Here is an 11249-nt window from a genome sequence, read left to right on the forward strand (position 1 = left end):
TCCAGGGCAGACCCAGATAGGCCCAGCTTATCTGATTGGGAAGTGAGGCAGATAGATGAGCCTGAGAAAGGACCTCTGTCCCTATGGTTTTGTTTTTGTTTTTTGTTTTTTTTGTTTTTGTCCCTATGGTTTTGAATTGGTGATGGCCAAAGACTACGTTTCCATGGAGAGACCCTGCTTAATTCCTAATCACTGCTCAGTTAGGAAAAGCCAAACTTTTAACTATGGCTGTTTCTTAATTAAACCACAAACTTCCCTGCGTGGCTAATTAGGACCAAAGCAGGGTAGCTGGGGAATTCTCAAACAGAATTTCTCCCTGGCTTTGTTAACAAGGTCATAGATTAGACCAGGCCGCAAAGAGGCAGTTCCCAGAGCACTGTAACTTTTCTGATATTTCATATTCGAAGCACAGAAACTTTTCTCTTTCCCCAAGAGATTATAATCACCAACTCCATCATCAAAAGCGATTTCCCAGCCTGGCTCTTGGCTAACTAACTCCCCAGCCTCACTTACTCTTTATGACATCTCGTTCTCTCATCCCCAGAACAACAAATAGGTTTCACCTCTTATGCCACCACCACTTAATTAAGAGTGGCTGCCTAGTAACATTAATTTGAGAATGGTTCAAGGCCTCTGCTGAATCCCAGTGAGGAAAATGCTCTGTGATAGATTAGCTATGTCTGCCATGGATATGGAATGGGAGGAGGTTGCAGCAAGCCAGCTATATATTCACCATTCATGTGTGTGTGTGCCAAGTTGCTTCAGTAATGTCTGACTCTTTGTGACCTCATGGACTGTAGCCCTCCAGGCTCCTCTGTCCATGGGATTCTCCAGACAAGAATATTGGAGTGGGTTGCTATGCCCTCCTCCAGGGGATCTTCCCTACCCAGGGACTGAATCCCCATCTTTTGCATCTCCTGCACTGGCAAGTGGCTTCTTAGCCCCTAGTACCACCTGGGAAGCCCAATTCACCATCAATATCGTATATCAAATTCTGAACTATGCTGCATTCCCCAAACACGTCTTTTTATACACCTCCAAGTTTTCATATGGGATTATAATATCTTTGCCTCTCTTTTCCACTTAGTTGTGTGGGCTTAGTCACTCAGTCATGTCTGACTCTTTTGGACCTCGTGGACTATAGCTTGCCAGGTACCTCTGTCCATGGGGATTCTCCAGGGAAGAATACTGAAATAGGTTGCCATGCCCTCCTCCAGGAGGTCTTCCCAACCCAGGGATCAAACCTGGGTCTCCCACATTGCAGGTGGATTCTTTATCATCTGAGCCACCAGGGAAGCCCTTTCCACTTAGTTAATGCCTAGTTACCATCCCTTGAGGCCTGACATCGCCTCTATAGCTTTCTCTGAGCATTCTTCTTATCCTTGGGTCCAAATGGGATTAATAACTCTCTCCACTGTGCTTTTAGTATTGGATTATCATTGCAAGTACCACACTGATCTGGGTATGCTGGGATGCTGTGCAAGAATAAACTAGAGAGAAGTTCTTGGTGGATGGACTAAAAAGACAGACCAGAACAGAGACTGGTAGTGACACTCATGGGAAAAGGAAAACAAAAAAGAGTAGAGATGTTTATGGTGGGGGAATAGGATACAAAAAATAGAACCTATAGGAATTTGTTGTTGATGTTGTTTAGTCGCTAAGTCACGTCTGACTCCATGGGCTGTAGCCCACCAGGCTCCTCTGTCCTTAGAATTTTCCAGCAAGAATACTGGAGTGGGTTGCCATTTCCTTCTTCATGAGATCTTCCTGACCCAGGGATCAAACCTGAGTCTCCTGCATCTCCTGCGTTGGCAGGCAGATTCTTTACCACTGAGCCATCAGGGAAGCCCATATTATAATGCTACTTAAACATAAATAATAGTAGAGCTATGTATAAATAAATGTCTTAGGCTAACAGTACTTATACAATTGTAAAACCAAAATAATAAACAGAAAAACAGCATTAATTTAATGTTATGCATTATATCATTTTGCTGAAACTAAATTACATTTCATAACATGAAGTGACTCTTCAATGGCATATTGAGCATAACATCTTATTGTATGTTGTGGGATGACTCACTTCTCCCACCACTTTATTCCAACTACCAAGAAATTACATTATGTACCACGCACCTAGTATAGGACCAAATCACATAGTTTACAAAGACTGACTTCATCTCATGTCAGCCTGAAACAACTAAAGTGGTACTATCTGATGTTGATGTACTTGTAAATACAAATACAAATGTGAATAGTCAAAACAAAAATTCGAGAGACTCTCCCGTTTAAAGCAATTGAGGGTGTAGCTACTGAGTATTTAGAAGAGAGTAATTGGTGAAAAAAAAAAGCATAATCTTAAATTACTAGAAGTCTCCAAAAAGGACACACTAAAGGGTGAAGGAAAATGACGCCAGAGGGAAACACAAAATGCAGAAAGAAATGAAGCACCTCGTAAAGAGCAAAAATACAGGTAAATGAATATTAATGAATTAATATTCATTAAAAGTGAATATTGCCTGTTTAACCAAAAGTAAGGGTGTCTTATGAAGTTTGAAATACATTTTGAATTAAAATATATTACCACTATAGCATAAAAGGCAAGAGGAAAGGAAATAGAGTTCAAATATCCTAGCATTCTTGCATTAACCAGGACATGGTAAAAAATATATATACATACGGGACTTTAATAAGTAAATGATATACGTTGTAATGTCTAAGGTAAGCACTAAGAAAATAGTTTAAAATATATAACTAATAAGCTAATCTTAAAAAGGAAAGCAAAGGTGGAGAATTGCAGTGAACAATTTCAAGACTTATACTGACGTGTGCACCCTGCCATGTGCAAAACAGCCAGCTGGTGGAACCCCGCTGTATAGCGCAGGGAGCTCAGCTCAGCGCTCTGTGGTGACCTAGATGGGTGGGATGGGAGGGTAGGAAGGAGGTCGAAGAAGAAGGGGATGTGCATACATAAATATAGCTGATTCACTTCGTTATTCGCCGGAAACTAATGCAACATTATAAAGCAATTATCATGCTTTGGCTCAGTCTCTCAGTCACGTCCCCCTTTTTGCGATGTCATATACTATAGTCTGCCAATTTCCTCTGTCCATGGAATTTTGCAGGCAAGAATACTGGAGTGGGTTGTCATTTCCTCCTCCAGGGGATCTCCCCAACCCAGGGATGGAAACTCTCTCTTGTACCTCCTGCATTGGCAGGTGGATTCTTTACCACTGCACCACCTGGGAAGCCCATAAAGCAATTGTATCCCAAATGAAAAAAAAACCTACTTATAGTCACAAGCTAAAAGTCAGTGTGGTCTTGTCATAAGGATAAACAAATCAGTGAAACATAGCAGAGTCCAGAAATAGACCCACACACATAGAGTGGCTTAATCATTTACAAAGGTGCCGGTGCACTGTTGGGGTGGCAAAGAGTTGGACACAGCTTATCGACTCATTATGAGCAACAAGTGAACTAAAATCCACCTCAAAATACATGTAGACTATGCATATGGAAATTATATTAGCTGTGGCATATGGATGCATTTTTAATCTGTTTGGTAGGATGTAGGATGAAGTGTCCAGAAAGGATTAGCCTTAATAGCAAGGAGGTTTTCTATCAGCCTTAATAGCAATAGCCTTAATAGCAACATTTCCCAAGAAAATGTTGATGACATATCAATGATAACTTTTCTATTAAATCTCTGTGCAAAAGGAGATTGCAATTGCTTCTTCCATTTCTGGAACCACAAGGGAAGTCAGTCTACATGGTCTGGGAACCAGGAGCTCAAGCTCTTGAAGAGAGAGTCCAGATGACCAACCCACAAGACCTAGGCATCTGGGACTCATTAGAGTCTTCCCCTTCAAGGGACCCCTCCTCAGCCTGGGGCACACTTAGAGTCACTCCCTTTCTTCTTATTCTGCTGCCTTGCGTGCGGTCCCAAGATTTGAAAAGGCAACCGACAGTATCTTGGGTCACATTATCTGGGATCTTGCCACCAAGCTACTTCCCTCAAGCCAGCATCCCAGATCCTGGAAAATTCCTAAAGCCTAAATCATTTGAACATGTGCTAGCTGCATTTTTTTTTGTGACCACTGACCTTCAGAATGGAAAGAATATGGAGCTTAGGCGCCACTCAGACGTATGCCGTGCTCATCACAGGAAAGGCCTCTTAGATCTGGGTCACCAGTGAGCACAGTCTGGACACAGCACTTGGCCGTGGCTTCTTTTCCTGGTTCTGCCATTTACAGGCTTTATGACCTCACAGAAATCTCTCTTTTCTGAGCTTCAGTCATCTAATCTGGAAATACAAGGAAGAACCCCAATTTCACAGAGCTGCTTTCATGATAATTAATAAGATACTGTGTGTGATGAGATTAGCACAGTGCAACACTGTCACACAGGGAGCAGATGAACAGCTGGGGGGTAGGGGGGAGGGTAGGAAATGGAAAGACTACTCAGTGGGTGCAGGGTTTCCTTTCGGAATGATAAAAATGTTCTGGAACTAAATACTGCACCATAGTGAATGCACCAAATGCCACTCAATAATATACTTTAGAACGGTTAAAGTGGTCAACTTTATGTTAAAAAACAAGAAAAGCCCTGCTATATCTCCCACCTCTCTACTTCATAGGGTGAATGGGTAGGAGGTAGAAACCAGGATCTGTCTTGAGTCCCTCCTACAGAGACGAGAACTGAGAACTAAGACAAGAGCAGGCACTTGAGTATATCCCTGGGTGAGGAAAGGGGGGACTCCGCGTCGGAGCTTCACCCAAAGTGGCCAGAAGGGAGGCGGGGAGGGGAACTCGGCAGCCGATGGGAGGTTTGTGGGGACAGCTTTTCAGCGAACATTATCACGGTGGGCAGAGTGCAAGTCACAGATCAGAAAGAAGATAGCAGGCCTGGAAAAAGTGAGTCACAAGGAGAGGAACAAAAAAAACGTGTCATCTAAAGAGGAAATGAATGACCAAGAGGCAGCCCAGAAGGGTGCGCGGTCTCCATCTGCGGCTCACTAACAGAATCACCTGGAAGTATATCACCATCACCAATGCCCACCGCATCACCGCACCCTCCACGCTTCATCCTCACCCCACGCCCATCCCTGCTGAGTCTTCGGTTCTGAAGGTCTGCGGGGGAAATTGACTGCGCATTGGAATCGCACTCCCACGACTTTGTAGCTGTACCACTCTCGACAGCTAACCTAATTTTTCTGCATGTTAGTTTCACCTTTATGAAACAGGAAAATCTACTCACAGGCTGTTGGTAAGAGTTAATGAAATTGACAGGTCAAGTACATGGCACAGAGTAGGCTCTAAGTAAATATTTATTCGCTTTCCCCTTCTCCAATGGCACATGTCACACTGAATCCATTTAGCCTTTCCATCAGGTCACAAAGCAAAAGAAGGGATAGCAGGGGATTTTAAATAGAGAACAAGAACCATTCCCCATGATGAATGTGTTTGAAAGGTGACTTTTCATTTATTTTTGTGGCGTATAATTGCTTTACAATGTTGTGTTAGCTTCTGTTGTACAGCAAAATGAATCAGCTGGATGTATATACACATCCCCTCCCTCTGGAGCCTCCCTCCCACCCCTCTAGTTCATCACAGAGCATCAAGCTGAGCTCCCTGTGCTATAGCAGCTTCCCACTAGCTATTTATTTTACACCAGGTTGTGTCTGTATGTCAATCCAGTTTGTCCCACCCTCCCCTTCATTCCTGTGTCCACATGTCCATTTTCTATATCTGTGAAAATATGACATTTTTATTTTACTTTATTTTTCTTTATTTTTAAAATTTCTTTTTTTTTATTCTTTTAGTTTAAAAAATGATTTTTTAAAAGAGAGTCCTTGTTTAAGGGTTAAAATCTGCCCTAGAGGAAGCTTTATTCACAATAGTAGAAAAAAAAGGAAGAAACAACCAAAATGTCTATGAACAATTGACCAGAAAAGATTGTCAACTGTGCTATACATTAAACATTTGCATAGCAATAAATAATATCAGGTGGCTGATCCACACAACATTGACGTCAACTGGTATGCTGACCAAAAATGTCAGACACAAAAGGGTACATTCTGTATCACAGTAGTGTTCTGTATGCTGTGTGCTATATCTCTGATCTTCTGCACTTCCGTGATTTCACTTGATAAGTTCTTGGCTGGCAATAATGTTGAGCTGTTGTCAGCTCAACAGTGGTGCATTGTGATGTTCTTTGGAGTGTTCTCGGGGCAAAACAGAACTTAAAAACTCAGATCCACCAAAGTGGACTATCTCTGCTTGCCAGCCTCTTTGAACACCCCCCCATGGATGGAGACCATCCCACATTATGGGTCCCTCCTTCCCAGTGTTCAAGCCAAAAAACTCACTTTCCCACCTCCTCTTGAAGCCAGAGTGCAGGCTTGTGAGCTAGGCTCTACCAATCAGACGTGAAGTAAAAGTGACTTGAATTCGAAGTAGAGGAAAGTGGGCAAGTAGGCACTGTGCAGAATGAATGCATTTTCTGGCAAGGGTGGGTAGCAGCAGCCAGCTTTCAGGGGCAGCAGTGGTGGGGTCTGGCCAGCGGAGGTGCAATCGGAGATGTCTGTGTCCCGCGGCAGCAGCAGAGGCATCTTCACTGGGGCGGTAGCTGCTGTTGCTGGGTGTGACGCCTCTGAGTCTCATTCTCTGGTCCACCAGCTGTTTCCATGAGCTACACAATGTCCTTTAATAAACTCCTCCCTGCTGAAATGGGCTAGAGGAACCCATTTGTTCTACTTCTTTGGAGAACCCTGAATGCTCCAGGGGGTGACCCACTCAGGGTTCTTAGCACAATAGTACATATATTTACATATGTATGTATGTATATATGTATGTATGTATATGGGGGAGATGGATATATAGAAATAATATAGATATAAATATAAATATATATGTGTATATGTGTGTGTATATGCGGGAGATAGATAAATAGAGATGATATAGACATAAATACAGAGATATATATATAGATACAAATGGCTTCGTTTTGGTTTACCGGCTCCCACCATTGTCAGGGTTGAAAAGTCTAACATCCACAGCGCACTCAGTCACTCAGGCATGTCTGACTCTTTGGGACCCCATGGACTGTAGCCCACCAGGCTCCTCTGTCCATGGAATTCTCCAGGCAAGAATACTGGAGTGGGTTGCCATTTCCTCCTCTAGGGCATCTTCCCCACCCAGGGATTGAACTCCTGTCGCCTGTGACCCCTGCCTTGGAAGGCAGATTCTTTACGACTGAGCCACTTGGGAAGCTCAAAATCCAGAAGGGCAGAATAAAATCCATAGGGCAGGCCAGCAGGCAGGAAACTCAAATAGGGGTTGATATTGTTGTTTTGAAGCAGAATTTAGGAGTTTGGGATTAACCGATACATACTACTATATATAAAATAGGTAAACAAGCTAGGACCTACTGTATAGCACAGGGAATTATATTCAATGTCTTGTATTAACCTATAATGGAAGTGAATCTGGAAAATAATATATACATATAATACACATATGTAATATATATGTAGCTAAATCACTTTGTTGAATACCAGAAACTAATTTACTATTTTAAATCCACTCTACTATTATTTTTAAATTAATTTAAAATTTTAAATCCACTCTACTACTATTTTTTATTTTTAGTAGAGTGGGTTTAAAATGTTATATTAGTTTCAGGTATACAGCAAAATGATTCTGTTACATATATATTACATATATGCATTATATATAAAATTCAGTTACATACATATATGTTCTCTGGGAAGCATCAGCTTTTGTTCTTAAGGCTTTTCAAACTAGATGATGCCCAGCTACATTAGCAAGAGTCATCTCCTTTCTCAAAATCAACTGACTGCAGTATTAAGTAGCTTGCAAAATACCTTGGCAGCCACACCCAGATTAGTGTTTGATTAAATAATTGTAGTCCAGCCAAGCTGACACAGAAAATGAATCACCACACCCATCAAATCAAAATTCCAGGAACGAGCACTCAAATTATGAACATTAAGATCCTTCACTCTTAGGAGGGCTTCCCTGGTGGCTCAACACTAAAGAATCCGCCTGCAATGCAGGAGACATGGGTTCAACTCCTGGATCAAGAGGATCCCCTGAAGAAGGAAATGGCAACCCACTCCAGTATTCTTGCCTTGGACAGAGAAGCCTGGAGGGCTACAGTCCATAGAGCCACAAGAGTTGGACACAATTTAGCAACTAAACAACAACAACTCCTAGGAGAAATATCACATGACATCCCTTATATGTGGAATTTAAAAAGAAATGATACAAATGAACTTATTTACAAAACAGAAGAAGATTCACTTTTAGAGAGTGAACTTGTGGTTGCCAGTGGGGAAGGACAGGGGAAAAAGATAGAGAGTTTGGGATGAACATGTACACACTCTATGTAAAATGGATAACCAACAAGGACCTTTGGTATAGCACAAGGAACTGCTCAATATTATGTGGCAGCCTGGATGGGAGCCGAATTTGGGGGAGAATGGATATATGTGTTTGCATGGCTGAGTCCCTTTAATGTCTACCTGAAACTATCACAAAATTATTAATTGGCTATACTCCAATATAATATAAAAGTTTTTTTTAATTTATTTTAATCAGAGGCTAATTACTTTACAATATTGTAGTGGTTTTTGCCATACATTGACATGAATCAGCCATGGGTGTAAATTTAAAGATCCTTCATTCTTTTTTTTTTTAATTAATTACTTTATTTTAATTGTGGAGGCTAAGTACTTTACCATACTGTGGCAGTTTTTGCCACACATCAACTTGAATCAGCCACAGGTACACATGTGTCCCCCATCCTGAACCCCCCTCCCATCTCCCTCCCCACCCCATCCCTCTGGGTTGTTTCAGAGCACTAGCTTTGAGTGCCCTGCTTCATGCATCAAATTTGCAGGGGTCATCTATTTTACATATGATAATATACATGTTTCAATGCTATTCTCTCAAATCATCCCACCCTCACCTTCTCCCACAGAGTCCCAAAAGTCTGTTCTTTACATCTGTGTCTCTTTTGCTGCCTTTCATATAGGATCGTCATTACCATCTTTCTAAATTCCATATACATGCGTTAATATACTGAATTGGTGTTTCTCTTTCTGACTTACTTCACTCTATATAATAGGTTCCAGTTTCATCCACCTCATTAGAACTGACTCAAATGCATTCTTTTTTCATAGCTGAGTAATATTCCATTGTGTACATGTACCACAACTTCCTTATCCATTCATCTGTTGATGGACATCTAGGTTGCTTCTGTGTCCTAGTTATTGTAAACAGTGTTGCAAAGATCCTTCATTCTTAAGAAGTCTTCTTGGTAATTTGATAGAGTTTCTATTTACAAAAGTTCCACACACAGTTGTCCATACAAAACAAAGTCCCCCTAATCTAGGAATCTTTATTCAAAACAAGACTATCTCTAGGATCTATCCCATCCTCCCATCCCCACAGCCCTTCACCTGGCACCCAGCAGCCATCCTGTCTCGGCTGGACCACAGCCACAGCCTCAGTACGTTCTGCCTCACTGCGGCCCTTCCTGCTCTACTCTGCCATCCACCCTACCCGAGGCTGCTTTTTCTAAATCTCTAGACTGATTGTGTCTCTGCTGATTCAATTCCTTCCAGAGCCATCGTACTGCATCTGTCAGCAGTTATTCATGTTTGGTTATAAGCAGCAGACCCCCAACTCTGACCAATTTAAGTGACAGAGGAATTCATGGACCAGCCCCCCAGGATGGAAGGAATAGCTAAAGTTTTGAGAAGGTTATCAATCCAGGCTTCCCTGGAGATGTTGAAAGCAAGAACAAATGGACAGTGTTTTCAGAGCCCAGCTGTGGGGACTTCTGGGGCAGTCCAGTGATTAAAACTCCATGCTCTCAATGTGGAAATGCATGGGGCGCTGCTTCAATCCCTGGTCAGGGAACTAAGATCCCACATGATGCTCGGCCACAGTCAAAAACAGAGAGAGAGAAGAGAGAGAGCCCAGCTGTGGGGGAAAAGCCCAGTCTTCTCTGTCTCCATGCAACTCTACACAGGGGCCAGTATATAAAAAGAGTGTGTTTCACCGACCAGGATGGATTCACAGGCCCACCCCTTGGCCAGGAAAGGACCCTGGGTGGAGCCACCAAGACTGAAATTAACACAGAGCGAAGGATTCTCAGCAAAGTCAAAGCATTAGCAGAAGAGAGGAAATAGATACAGGCCCTGCAAGAACAAGACAGCTATGCCATGCCCACGTCAAGCACCCAAAGGGTCCTTCCACATGAGAGCAGCTGGGGGAGCAGGCAAGGATGGCATTATCTTAATTCAGCAGGACCAGAGAGAAATGATGGAAGCAGTCCCCAGTCAGCTAAAGAGAGACAAGGACTTTTTGGATCACAAGACGGTAGACCCAGCCAGGGACCCTCAGCTTGGACCCCTATTTCCTGCACTGTTTCTGTCATCATTCCTCACAAGGAACTCTAAACCCAACATGGGAGCATGAAGAGGCTTTTCCAATCTCTTACCTCATCCCTCTGACCTCTCCTCCTCTGTTGCTGGCTATGGGGATCTGTGTGGCTGGGCAGAGTCTGAGGGCTCCAGAGTCAAGCAGGGTAGGACAGTGTGAGCTAGAAGGGAGATCACACTCACCTGAGTGCTCATCTTTCATTGCTTTCCTCTTTATTGTCTGCTCTGCCCTCGCTGGAATATGAGCTCCATGCAAGCTGAAGCCTGTCATTTATTAAGACTTTGAACTTTACAGGAGATATTTTTTAATTATTATTTTATTATTGAGGTAGAGTTGATTTACTATATTACATTTCAGGTGTACAACATAATGATTCAATATTTTCATAGATTATACTCCATTTAAAGTGAAAGGGAAGTCAGTCGTGTCCGACTCTTTGTGACCCCATGGACTGTAGCCTACCAGGATCCTCTGTCCATGGGATTTTCCAGGCAAAAGTACTGGAGTGGGTTACCATTTCCCTCTCCAGGGGATCTTCCCAACCCAGGGATCGAACCCAGGTCTCCCACATTGTAGACAGACGCTTTACCATCTGAGCCACCATATTCCAATTAAAGTTATTATAAAGTAGTGCTACATTCTGTGTGCTGTACAATGTGTGAAATAAACTACAAAGACATATTGCACAGCCTTATCTATTGATCACTCACTGCTGTAGCCCCAAGTCTGAGACAGTAACTAACACACAATTAGGAATATAAACATTTGTGACTAAAC

The sequence above is a fragment of the Muntiacus reevesi genome, chromosome 3 (genome assembly GCF_963930625.1).
Source record: "Muntiacus reevesi chromosome 3, mMunRee1.1, whole genome shotgun sequence".
NCBI lineage: Eukaryota > Metazoa > Chordata > Mammalia > Artiodactyla > Cervidae > Muntiacus > Muntiacus reevesi.